The following is a 13,980-nucleotide window of genomic DNA, read 5'->3' as shown; positions in this document are numbered from 1 at the left end:
CACTTTAAAAAACAAAGGGCCTGATTCAGAGCCGGACGCTCTGACCAGAGCGCTCGCTCTGAATCAGGGCCCTCCTACATGAAAATGGAGCGGCCTTGTGGACGCTCGCATAGCTGTGGGTTACCACCCACAGCTATAGCGAGCGTCCATGATGATGGTCGCGATGGTCAAGACCATCGGGCTTGCGACGGAGGTCCCTGCGGTAGGGTCTCGCTGCCGCAAGCCCTGGAGTGATTTTGGCTCTATCAGAGCCAAAATCACTCCCACTGACATCACTACTGATGTCAGTGGGGCCGGCTTCAGACGGTAGGCGTTCCCATGGGAACGCCTCCGTCTGGCAGCCACGCCCCCGGCACGCCCACCAAAGGGGGCGTGCTGTCAATCAACATCGACAGCACGCCCCCTTTGGTGCGAAACCCCTGGAGCGAAGGAGAGCCCGTCGCTAGTCGGGTCTCGTGCATGCGCAAGACGGAGCCGCCGTGCGCTCGCGAGCGGGTCTGAATGACCCCCAATATCAGGAGAACATAAGCCACTTCCATCATCCAAGCAAATCATTCCTTCTTCTGAGCCTGAGAATTGGGATTATCTCACTAAAAGTTTTTTGGGAGGACTTTTGGGAGGTATGATGATATATAAGGCTAGCGTATGAGGTCATTTACAAATCATACTTGAAGCACATTAATAAGTGCATTTTGCACTAGCACTGCTCGATAGTCTGGCCAATGTGCACTAAAATGAAAATGCCCTTTCTGCACTCAGGAACAGCTAAAAGTGCACCACAATATGGAGAGATGAGGAGCAATCTCTAGGAGGTGCACTGTGCAAATCACGCAACTATTGTGAGTCCACTCATTACGAGGTCTAGCTATTAAATAACGAGACTGATGATATAATTTATGTTTAATTATATTAAATACATTTAACTCTTTACTCCTTCTATGTACTCCCCTTCTACATCCACACACTGCTGCATTCTTATTTTCCACTAGCTGCTGCATTCTTATTTTCCACTAGCTGCTGCATTCTTATTTTCCACTAGCTGTTGTCCCCGATTCCACCTGGGTAGACCTTATATATTTACTGTTTTGATTTCCATCTCACCACTCCAGTAACACATTAATCCCACATTAGACATTCGCCTCCCTCATCTGAGTAGAAATACAATTCCTCCCTCACACCTGTAGTAACACATTACCCTCACTCACACCTGTAGTAACTTATTCCCCTCCCTCACCTCTGGAGTAACACAATAGCCTCGCTCACCCCTGTAGTAACACATTCCCCTACCTTACCTATGTAGTAACACATTACACCTGCTAACCCCTGTAGTCACACATTCCACTCCCCCGCCCTGTAGTAACACATTTGACATTCCCCTCCCTCACCCCCGTAGTAACACATTCCCCTCCCTCATCTGTGTAGCAACACGTTCTCTTCCCTCACCTCTATAGTAACACATTCCCCTCCCTCATCTGTGTAGTATCACATTTTCAAATAATGTAACACTATAGTACTTTACAGTGGAACTACAAGTGCCAGCATGCCTGCCATTTTGCACTTGTGGAACTACAAGTGCCAGCAGACATGCGGCACCTGTAATTTCACTGTAAAATAAATAGTTAAAAGAAGACAGAACACACGCACCGTGTCCAGTATAAGTTTATTAAACACACCTACCCATTCACACATACTTACCTATACCAGATGTTCGGTCCCCTTGTCAAGTAGAAATCCATGAGTGGCCCTGCAAGAAAGATTTCATACTCACCTACATCCAGCACTGGTCTCCGCAGTAATCCATGGGTGTTTAAAAACAAAAAAACGAGTTACCCGATCCACGGAACACAGCTATCTGTATGTGTGTTGTCACACATACAGATAGCTCCCGAATGCCAGCTCTCGGCACTTCACGGGGCATTGCAGTCCAGAGAGCCAATCAGCGGCCGCGCTGACTGTAGAGCGGCCGCTGATTGGCTCCAGCTACTGACAGTTCCCACATGGTGTGACACGCCCACGTGGGAACTGTCAGTTGCTGGAGCCAATCAGCAGGCGCTCTACAGCTCATCCCCATACCCCGCTCCAGGGGTATGGGGATGAGCCCCAGGCTTCAGCTTAAGCCTGTGGTGCTCGGGAGAGGGGGGACCCTTTTTTGGGGGGTCCCCAACTCCCCCGAGATCACCAGCTTGCGCTGACTGACTTGGGGTGTAATACTTTGAACCTCGAGCCCTGGTGATTGGGTCTCCGGGCTGTGGCATTACACCCCGGTCGTTTGGGTCTTGTGCTGGTCTTAAATATAGGGGGTACCCCACGTCTTTTTTGTCCCCTATATTTAAAACCAGCACTAGTCCCTGCAGCCTGGTGTTGGTTTCTAAAATACGGTGGAACCCTACACATTTTGTTCCCCGTATTGTTAGAAACCACCACTGGCTGGCAGGGGGGGGACCTTATGTCATTTTTTTTGTTGATGTTCCGAATCCAATGGAAATATTTTTCCATTCAATGCTAGCATTGCGATGATTGCCCCCTGTGCATGCTTGTTTTAGATGGCTGTAACTATGGTTGTGGACGTCACTGCTGCAGGAAGGAAAAACTAGTGTGTCAGCATTAAAGATCCATTGCGTCTGCGCACTACCATACCATCGATGATAAAATCATTGTATGGTTGCCATTCGATGGTTATATGCCAATGCAAGGCATGTGGTGATGGTGGTAATACCGTCACTATCGATGTACTCCCTCCGATGTCCACCCTTACTATAGGACTAATTCAGAGATGTACATGAATCCGATGTTTACGCACATCTCCTATGTTTTTGGATATGCGCATGTGCAGATCTGGGGCTGCGTTATCTCTTGCAGTGCCCCAATCATCGCAGCATTATTGACATGCTGCTGGAATCTGGAGGAGGCGACAGAAAATGTTACATAATACAGGGGCATTTCGGCCCCGTTCTCTGGGTGAGCCAAAGTCTGCGACTGCATCCTTGGATGCAGCTTCACTGGTCCTGGCAGCGTAATTTTCCTGGGCATTCTGAGTATCCTGAGGGTTACAGATGTCCGATGTTCATGCAGTTGATCTGATGCTGCATCGGATCAATTAATCCAGTGCCTCCTAAAGCTTTTGCATATTTTAACAGACGTTGCGTAGAAAAATGCAGAGCTGTGCTACTGCTTCCATCTCTAAATCAGGCCCTATAGCTATAAACCCTTCACCATCAGCCAATCACATGCATTTACCTAGGCTAGCCACATGTCATGGGATAGATGCCTAGTATCTGGTAGGACCCCCTACATGATAGGGGGTCCTGCAACTCGACGTGGCATCGATTCCACAAGAGGATGGAAGTCCTCTGGAGAGAACCAGTTCAGGACAACTTGGGAATCATGACTCGGTGCATTATCTTGCTGGAATATTCTAGCATTGTGGGGTTTATGAAGTACATGAAGGGCTGCAAATGGCCATCAAGCAATGCAACGCAGCGGTTACCGGTCAATGACGTGTTCATGCTGACCAACGAACCCAACTCATGCTACATTACCCACCACACCATTATGGAACCACCGCCAGCCTGCACAGTGCCTTGTTGGCAGGTGTTCAAACTGACTCATGATATTGTCAGATACAGCTGATGCAGGTCTGGGCATTTCTATCTTTCATTAATTTAGACATTTACTTTAAAATTGTGTACGTGTATATTTTAGCAACCTCTTTCATTATACGAGAAACACTTTCCCCTCACCTATGGAAATGTGGTGATCTCAGATCTGGACGAGGTGACTACTAAACAGCAGAATGCCCCAGATGTGTGTCTAATGATGACACGTATGGAGTATGTGTTGGATGGAAGTAGACGTGCACTGCTAGGGAATGATGTGGCCTGTCCTGGTCTGAATAATTAATAACGTTGCTTTTTGGTCCTTCCAACGCGAGGGGGCAGTGTGAGCGGCTCCGCCTCCGGCACACGTATCAGAGACGGCAGGAGAAGGAGAGAATAACCGGCGTCTTACTACTACCCGCATACTGAAGTGAGTGGCAGCTTCGTGCCGAGGTGTGTGCTCACATGGGGGCTCTCGCTCCCGTCTCCACCGGTCATTGCATGGCTGTTGTTGGGGATCATAGAGGAACACGGGGAGGGGTGGTGCTTTGATGTTGGGGTACAGGATCTGCCATATAAGAGGGACCGGCGCGATTGTCCTTATGTCTACACAATGGGATACACACACATTTAAATGTGGGCCACTGTCACATACTGATGGTGGTTGTGGGGTGTTAAGATGCTGGGGATACAGCGTATGTCCGTGATAATCTGCAAGACTATATATTTGAGACCTATGTGAATGTGACATATGTAAATATTCTGCTAATGTACTTGTACAGGTCTCACATGTAAACTGGTCATTAAAGCGTGCACAGGGGCCTGTCAGTGGTCTTCATTAAGTATTGGAAATATTAGAATATAATTAAATATTGGAGTATGTTAGGTCTGTTCAGCAGTGTAGCAGTACAGGAATTCCTTCCTGTCTTCTCCCATTTCTGTCTCTGCTCTATGTACTTATTACAGCACTGTACTGTGTGCACCAAGCATTACCAATGTTATTAATGCATGCCCTATTTTATTGACTTGAGGGATCACATCCCCTATACATCCTCCTGTATGGGTTTGTGTTATTTCTATGTAGATAATGCCCACAAAGAGCATGTCTTGTTCTCAGTAGTTTTCTCCCTTATGTGGTGCCAGAGTGTATTTCTGCCATTTTGTCCATATGTCAAAACACTTACATATATTCTCCCCCCCTCACCACCAATTTATTCCTATTCTATCTCTGACTATACACTGTCCCATAGTTGCTTGTTGCTTTCCTTCTGTCTCTTCCTTTTATCTGTGAACTATTCAGTCATATGATCTTTTATTGCTCATACTTTTATACTGTCTCAATATTCTACATGAACTATACTCCTGTTGTCTATAACTGTAGAGTTTGAGTATTTGACACCAATGCTGTGTGACTTTTTGTAATCAACACTTATATCCCCCTTTCAGACTTATGCCTAAAACCCAGGTTTTTTGCGCTTTAACGCGCACTGAGCCGGGTCTGGCGTAAGTCTGAAAAGTGCAACCCGGGTTTACAGTCCAAGGCCCGTGACCCTGTTCACTAGCAGGGTTTTTCCCGGGACTTGCAACCCAGGTAGACGGACCAGCTCAACTGTGAAAGGTGCGACCCGGTCACGCCTTAAACAAATCTGATTGGCCGGGGACAGTGGCAATTGGAGATGAGATCATCTCCAAGCGCCCACTGAATGCCGGAAGACCCGGGTCCGGTGTGAAGGGTCACGACCGGGAATAACCCCAGTCGTCCCCTTTGATGTGAAAGGTGTATCCTGGCTTCAACCCGTGGTCTGTGTCCCTGGTCCAAGCTGGTATTTTATGTCTGAAAGTGGTATTAATCAGCCACTGTGTTCCAAGCCTCTCTGTCTTTTTAGGATGAAACCCTCAGATTTTTATATTTGTGCATATCTGTAATTTTATCTGTATATGCCCCATTAATTTCTTCCTGTTTGGTCTGTGCCAAGAAATACTAATCAAGTGTATTTTATGGTATTCTGATACTGCACTAGGAAATTACCAGTGTATTTGCATATAACATGCATGTGTCAACAGTATATAAGCTGAAACGTTTCCTTATGAGCAGGAGCATAGAAATAATGTGTTGCTGACTGGTTTCCTGAATCACTAGCAGTCAAATGTGTTATATATCTTTATACTACACAAGTACATTTTATTTTGTTAGCATATATTTTGTTTATGGGTGTGAAAAGAAAAATACTTTTTTTAATTTATTTTTATTTTATCTATACTAATATAATATTATAATTAATTATATGAACCGATTTTCATGAAAACTGCATAATTTTGTAGTAAAATCTCCTAGAAATAACTTGATCTGTCAAGTTAAAATTGAGCAATAACAAAAACAAAATTTACTGACCTCATCCATGAAAAAGATAGGTGTTCTGTGCTCTAGTTACCGCCCGATCTCCCTCCTAAATGTGGACTTAAAAATTTTCGCTAAAATTCTTGCCTCCCGTCTGGCCCTAGTTATCCCTTTGTTAGTTCATTTAAATCAAGTGGGTTTTATACCGGCTCGACAGGCCTCCGATAACACACGTAAAATCATTGATCTCATCAATTTTGTTAACACTAAGTCGCTCCCCGCCCTGTTGGTGGCCTTGGATGCGGAGAAGGCCTTTGACAGGGTCGATTGGACTTTCTTGAGGTCTACTCTACATGCATTCGGCTTTCATGGAAATTTTCTGAATGGAGTGGCTTCTCTATATTATAATCCCTCTGCCTTAGTCTTAGCCAATGGGTTTGCTTCCTCCTCCTTCAATATCCAAAATGGCACTCGACAAGGCTGCCCCTTATCCCCACTTCTCTTTGCTTTAATTATGGAACCCTTAGCAGTCAAACTCCGAGGTAATCCTGCTATTACAGGAATCCAAGTTGGTCACACAAATCACACCGTAGCCTTGTATGCAGATGATGTCCTGCTTACATTGACTCATCCCTTATCTTCTCTCCCTGCTGTCTTTGATGAAATCCAAATTAACGGCCGTTTATCGAATTTTTAAATTAACAGCGACAAAACTGAAATCCTACCTTTACTTCTGGATCCTGACACAATATCTCAACTGCGTAGCTCCTATGACTTTCGCTGGTGCTCCCGTTCCTTGAAATACCTAGGGATCCAACTAACTAAATCTTATGATAAGTTATTTTCTGCAAATTTCCCACCTCTCTTTGATAAGATACGTCGTGATCTTAACTTGTGGGGGACACACTTTATTTCTTGGATAGGGCGCGTAAATGCTATCAAAATGAACGTACTTCCGAGATTTTTATATCTTTTTCAAACCCTTCCAGTCAGAGTTCCCTCCAACTTTTTAACCTCTCTTCAACGGCTGGTTTCCAGATTCATCTGGGCGAGCCGCAAACCCAGAGTTAGATTTCGTATTCTTTGCTATAATGTCAAAGAGGGAGGTTTGGGTTTGCCTAACTTCCATAAATATTACTTAGCAGTCCATTTATCCCAAGCTGTTCTAGCACACGCTGATACACATACTAGAGATTGGGTAGACCTAGAAGCTCAACTTCTTAATTTTCTTTCTCCATACTCCCTTTTTTGGATGGACCATAAACACAGACCACATTACTCCTGCATCCCCCCCACACTCCGATTCTCCCTGTCTATATGGGATTATTGCAGAACCTTCTCACTAATTCAAAATCAACTTCCTATGACCCCTCTTTGGAACAACAAGGGTTTTTTACCTGGATTAGATCATGGGACCTTTGCTACTTGGATTTCCCATAACATTAAGTTTCTAAGAGACATCTCTCCCCTTTGTCCATTCCCAGAATGTTCTGAGTTACAAGAGAGATTTAATTTACCGAGGAGATGCTTTCATCAGTATCTTCAAATACGCCATCTTTTTTCCTCAACTGTCGGCTTTAAGTCTCATCCTTCATACTCTCCTTTGGAGTCCCTCTGTTTACTTAGATCTTCTTCTAAAGGCCTTATATCCACCCTTTAGAATTTACTAACTGTTCATAATCGTCCTCTTAAAGACCCACATGAACTAGCTTGAGAGAAGGATTTGGGGAAGTCCCTGGAACTTAGAGAGTGGTCTAGGATTCGTGAGCTGGCGGCGGGGGCTTCAATATGTGTCAGAATAAAAGAAAAGAAAATACTTATAAGAGACTATATAGATGGTATCTAGTTCCTACGCATATCCGAGCCATGTTTCCACAGGTCTCCAGTGCATGTTGGAGGGGCTGTGGAGAGGAGGGAACGTTTGCACACATTTGGTGGCATTGTCCCAGGATTAAGATATTCTGGACAACAGTTCATCGACTCATCCTAGATATCACAAATTTCTCTCTCCCCTCTTGCATGTCTTACTATTTACTCCCGAGACCTATCCATAATTGTGACAAATATACCCAAACGCTTATAAGACATATTACTAATGCAGCTAACTGTGCAATCGCGGCCTCTTGGAAGAAAACTGACCCCCCTTCTCACACCGCTCTGATCAATTCCATTTGGCAAGTGCACAGTTTGGAATATATTACTAGTCAAATACATGAAAGCCATAATAAATTTTCGGAGGTTTGGTCCCCTTGGTTGACCTACCATGAGATGCACTCTTGAATTTGGTTGGCCTCTCGGTAGACGCTCTTTTCGCCAGTCTCCCCTTACTAACATTCCCTAATTTCCCTCCTATTGTGGACCTTCCTCCATTTCTAGTTGCATAGTCTTTTTCCAACCCTCATAAAAATTACCGGGTTTTCGCTGCTTTTCTAAACAGAGGTTAAGTTGTCCAATGTTTATATTATCTGTATTTTTGGTTTCATGCCAACTCTTATGGATGTATTTATATTTGTCTAAAGACGTACCTTTTATATTATGTACCCGTTGAAAATGTAATAACTTTTCTCAAAAAAAAGAAAGATAGGTGTGACACCTTATGCTCGATCTGTACGGGGTGGGGGGGGAGAGGTGCTTTGGGCGAACGTTCACTTGAAAAGGCTAGGCTACATAGCAATCTGTGCACAGGGCACACAGTGACATTGGGGTGAGTGGTGGATGAATATGGTAGGCTACATAGCAGTCTGTGCACAGGGCACACAGTGACATTGGTGTGAGTGGTGGGTGAATAGTAGAGGCTACATAGCAGTTTGTGCACAGGGCACACAGTGACATTGGGGTGAGTGGTGGGTGAATAGGATAGGCTACATAGCAATCTGTGCACAGAGCACACAGTGACATTGGTGTGAGTGGTGTGTGAATAGGATAGGCTACATAGCAATCTGTGCACAGGGCACACAGTGACATTGGTGTGAGTGGTGGATGAATAGGATAGGCTACATAGCAGTCTGTGCACATTGCACACAGTGACATTGGGGTGAGTGGTGGGTGAATATGATAGGCTACATAGCAGTCTGTGCACAGGGCACACAGTGACATTGGTGTGGGTGAATATGATAGGCTACATAGCAGTCTGTGCACAGGGCACACAGTGACATTGGTGTGGGTGAATATGATAGGCTACATGTCACTGTGCCCTGTGCACAGACTGCTATGTAGCCTATCATATTCACCCACCACTCACCCCAATGTCACTGTGTGCAATGTGCACAGACTGCTATGTAGCCTATCCTATTCATCCACCACTCACACCAATGTCACTGTGTGCCCTGTGCACAGACTGCTATTGGTGTGGGTGAATAGGATAGGCCACATAGCAGTCTGTGCACAGGGCAGCCATTGGGGTGAGTGGTGGGTGAATAGGATAGGCCACATAGCAGTCTGTGCACAGGGCAGCCATTGGGGTGAGTGGTGGATGAATAGGATAGGCCACATAGCAGTCTGTGCACAGGGCACACAGTGACATTGGTGTGAGTGGTGGATGAATAGGATAGGCTACATAGCAGTCTGTGCACAGGACACACAGTGACATTGGTGTGAGTGGTGGGTGAATAGGATAGGCTACATAGCAATCTGCACAGGGCACACAGTGACATTGGGGTGAGTGGTGGGTGAATAGGATAGGCCACATAGCAGTCTGTGCACATTGCACACAGTGCCATTGGGGTGAGTGGTGGGTGAATAGGATAGGCTACATAGCTGTCTGTGCACAGGGCACACAGTGACATTGGTGTGAGTGGTGGGTGAATAGGATAGGCTACATAGCAATCTGCACAGGGCACACAGTGACATTGAGGTGAGTGGTGGATGAATAGGATAGGCTACATAGCAGTCTGTGCACAGGGCACACAGTGACATTGGTGTGAGTGGTGTGTGAATAGGATAGGCTACATAGCAATCTGTGCACAGGGCACACAGTGACATTGGGGTGAGTGGTGGGTGAATAGGATAGGCCACATAGCAGTCTGTGCACATTGCACACAGTGCCATTGGGGTGAGTGGTGGGTGAATAGGATAGGCCACATAGCAGTCTGTGCACAGGGCAGCCATTGGGGTGAGTGGTGGATGAATAGGATAGGCCACATAGCAGTCTGTGCACATGCACACAGTGACATTGGTGGATGAATAGGATAGGCTACATAGCAGTCTGTGCACAGGGCACACAGTGACATTGGTGTGAGTAGTGGATGAATAGGATAAGCTACATAGCAGTCTGTGCACAGGGCACACAGTGACATTGGTGTGAGTAGTGGATGAATAGGATAGGCTACATAGCAGTTTGTGCACAGGGCACACAGTGACATTGGTGTGAGTGGTGGATGAATAGGATAGGCTACATAGCAGTCTGTGCACATGCACACAGTGACATTGGTGGATGAATAGGATAGGCTACATAGCAGTCTGTGCACAGGGCACACAGTGACATTGGTGTGAGTAGTGGATGAATAGGATAAGCTACATAGCAGTCTGTGCACAGGGCACACAGTGACATTGGTGTGAGTAGTGGATGAATAGGATAGGCTACATAGCAGTCTGTGTACAGGGCACACAGTGACATTGGTGTGAGTGGTGGATGAAGGTGGTGTTGTCACCAGTCTGTATAGCTCTGCTGGGCACGTGGGCAACTCCTGCAACAGGGCCCCTATGCAAAGTAATGTAACTAGAACACCTAAAATAAAACAAAATGTTGGCAGAAGCGATTTCAACGTGGGCGAAGCTACGGGCAGCAACTAGTTGTATTATAAGCTTAAAGAGACATAAGCAATCAAGACTTTGTACAAGGAAATATAAATTACAACAATAACATATTGGAAATACTGTACCAGAAATAACAGCAAATACTTACACCAAAACTTATTTGCTAAGGGTCCTATTAATCGAGGCAGTGCTGGGGTTACTAACAGTCCGTCTTGTGACCCTTTTTTTTTTCTTCACAAAAACGTGTCTGCTATGTACTATATGTAACTCGTAGGGACAGCGGTAGCAATAACCACTATCTATGTGGGATATCTCTCGGCCACATGAGTGACGTGTTTCACATTTTTGAGAGTTTGACACTGTGCAAGGGCACAGTGTCAGTTTCCAGAGCCGGACAGAGGCTGCGGGAGAGGGATTGCAAGATTCCTCTTCTACATGAATGTAGCTTTCCTGCTAGGTTGTTTTAGTGGGGCGCTGCGCCCTTCCTTCCTTCTGGAGGGCAAAAAGCACCCTGCCCTCACCGCGCAGTGCACCGCTAAGACAGCCTGCAGGTGCCGTCTTCACCCGCGGGTCGCAGTGTCCCACGGGTGGGGAAATGTGCGCTGACCCGGTCACTGCCAGTGAATAGACGCTGGGCGCAGGCGCCCAGCATCTATTCTACCTGTCAGCGGTGCTTGGGGGCTGCCCGGCGTGTCCGTAAGTGCCGGTCACGCCCCCAAGAGTGACGGAAAGGTGATGCATCTTATACACACGCCCCCTTTTTGACGGCCACGCCCCCTTTTGTCTTCGGCTCATGCGGAAGTGCCCTCTCTAGCTCCGGCGCCCTGCCTGCTGCCGTAGCTAGAGTGAACTCTATGAATGCCTCCATAGGCATACAGAGTGTTACGCCATCTGAGGATGGCCTAAACCAATGGGGCCAAACTTCGAAAAACGTTCCCTTTCAGAGTTTGGTACATAGGAGTGAGACTGTAGTCCCCATTAATGATGATAATTGGGATTGCTGTCTGTAGCGCTAATTAGCTTTCTGCAAAAGATATCTGAAACCTCCTGCCTTAGGCTGTTAGTACATAGTTGGGATACGTAAAATTATGCAGAATGCCAAATAATAGTACTTTATGCAAGGCCTGACATAGTTATAAAGTCCAGGGTGAACAAGGTAATTAAAGTTATAGAATCTTCCTTACGTTATGCTTCTTGTACATGTGGGTGCAGCATACTCGTGCATAATTTCTAAGGTTGGAAGACAGGGATGTAGGTAAGATTTATTTTTTCGAAGGTCGGGATAAATCAGGGAGTTTTCAGACATCCCTCATGGAGTGCAACATTTTCTTTTCTTTATCTTTAGTAGGAAATAGGCTATGGAGCCGACTTGTATTGCTGTTGTGGCCACAATCATACAGGTGATTCATGGTCATATGTACTGTGGACTTGATTCAGCAAGGAACGCAGTTTCTAATATGCACGCAATTGGCCGATTGTTGCGTTCTGCGCATGCATCACAATGAGCGTGCGCGAACTTGCCACTGTGATCTGGACTGCGAACACAGTGACTACGCAGACCCATCGCAGAGTGATTGACAGGAAGTGCCGGTTGTGGGTGGTTACGGGGGGTAGTCGGCGAAATGCAGGCGTTCCAGGAGCGTGCATAAATTATCCACTGTGATGGCCTTTGCAGCCTGAGGTCTCATAGCGTGTGCGGAAGTTAGCAATTTCTGAGTAAGGTCAGAGCTTGTACAAGTGTGCGTGAGGCTGTGATGGTTCTCGATTGTACTGATGGTTTTGCAGTCTTGCTAAACATTACGGATGTGTGCGAAGTAAAGTGGGCGTCCTTGTGTAGTACTGCAGCGGGATAGCGATCTCAATGGATTAGCATACTAACGCAGTTGAACTGCGTGCGTAATCACAATTGGATACGCAGTTGTGATATGTAGTGAATCAGGCCCTATGTTCACTTTGGTGGTCATGAACTAAAACAAATCAATATCTACCACTTTTCAGGACTCTTTGTTGGTTAGAGACAACCCAGCTTCAATGTTGGTGGGGCGCACCTGTTTGGGCTTTTTAATGACCTTTATACCTGTTTGGGCTTTTTAATTACCTTTATGTGCATTCTTTTAATGTTTCTACTTGTTTAGTGTTTTGCATTTGCTGCTAGGGAGGCCAATACCCCAGGCTTTTTTCAATCCCGGGGTTGGCCTGGTTTAAAAAAAAAAAAAAGCCCCCACAGTTACTTACTGGCGAGGCTTGCGGCTGGTTTGGTCCAGCCGGCGTCGAGCTGTGCAGTGCGACCTCACGTCACCCATAGCCAGCCGGGGGAAGGGGGAGCCAAGAAGTTGCATAGTGTCAGTTTCCCAGTTTCCGTCGCAGGCTGGAAACTGCAGGAAAGAGATTGGAAGAACTTTCTCCTGCTTGTAAACCTCCATAGAATGGTGAGGATTGCGTAAACTAAAAGGGACAAACTCCAAAAAGCTTAACTTTTCGGAGTTTTGTACATAGGGGTCAGATCACAGTCCCCATTGATAATAATGGGGACTGCGATCTGCAGTGTTAATTTGCATTATGCAGGAGATTCCTGTAAAATCTCCTGCATTGCGCTATTAGGGGCATATGTATCAAAGCTTGTTGTGAGATAAAATTATGAAATATATCTCACCAACCAATCAGCTCCAAACTATCATTTCTTAAACACAGCCTGCAAAATGTAAGTGAGAAGCTGTTTGGTGATATATATCTCACAATTGTATCTCGCATCAACCTTTAATACATATGCCCCTTAGTACATAGCAAAAAAAAACTAAAATTATGAAAAAACTGCAGTTTCTACAAAATGTAATGAATCAAAAAGAGTCCCTAATATTTTATGTACATTAGAGGAGTCCACAATGCACTGCAATCTGTGTACTCAATTATAATAGGTTAATTTATGTTTGAGTTCGGCAGTAGAACCCTTGCTGAATCTGTAAAGCCAATTACTTTGTAACTATTGAAACGAGATAACTCTGTAAATTATTTCTAAATATAAAATAAGCTCTGGTTGGTGCCTATAAATTAAGTTAGTATTTTTTTTTGTCAGTAGTGTTTGTGGTATGCATCTGACTACTTTGTTATGTCTTACTTTGTGAAACTCTGCTTTAGTCTTCATACCTGTTTGGGCTTTTTAATGACCTTTATGTGCATTCTTTTAATGTTTCTACTTGTTTAGTGTTTAGCATTTGCTGCATTTAAACACTGTGGAAGGCCTATACTTTACTAGGATCCAAGTGCTTGTAAATTAAGAAACACATTCAGCAG

At 45.3% G+C, this 13,980-nt stretch overlaps 1 protein-coding gene across 6 annotated transcripts in view; it reads left to right on the top strand.

Moving 5' to 3' along the window:
* ZC3H7A (zinc finger CCCH-type containing 7A) overlaps positions 1 to 13,980 on the top strand; it is a 130,456-nt gene that overhangs the window by 6,544 nt on the left and 109,932 nt on the right. For 4 of the 6 annotated variants that reach the window (XM_088466780.1, XM_088466776.1, XM_088466779.1 and 1 more), the window contains exon 1: positions 3,940 to 4,026. The exons of 1 other annotated variant lie outside the window; for it this stretch is intronic. The gene's annotated coding sequence lies outside the window, so the exon portion shown is untranslated. Of the gene's footprint in view, positions 1 to 3,939; positions 4,050 to 13,980 lie in introns of those variants that run through there. One more of the 6 variants, XM_088466777.1, reaches the window with a different exon arrangement.

The sequence above is a fragment of the Taudactylus pleione genome, unplaced genomic scaffold, assembly GCF_031769625.1.
Source record: "Taudactylus pleione unplaced genomic scaffold, aTauple2 ptg000066l, whole genome shotgun sequence".
Classification (NCBI taxonomy): domain Eukaryota; kingdom Metazoa; phylum Chordata; class Amphibia; order Anura; family Myobatrachidae; genus Taudactylus; species Taudactylus pleione.
This window is presented reverse-complemented; position numbering and strand designations above follow the sequence as displayed.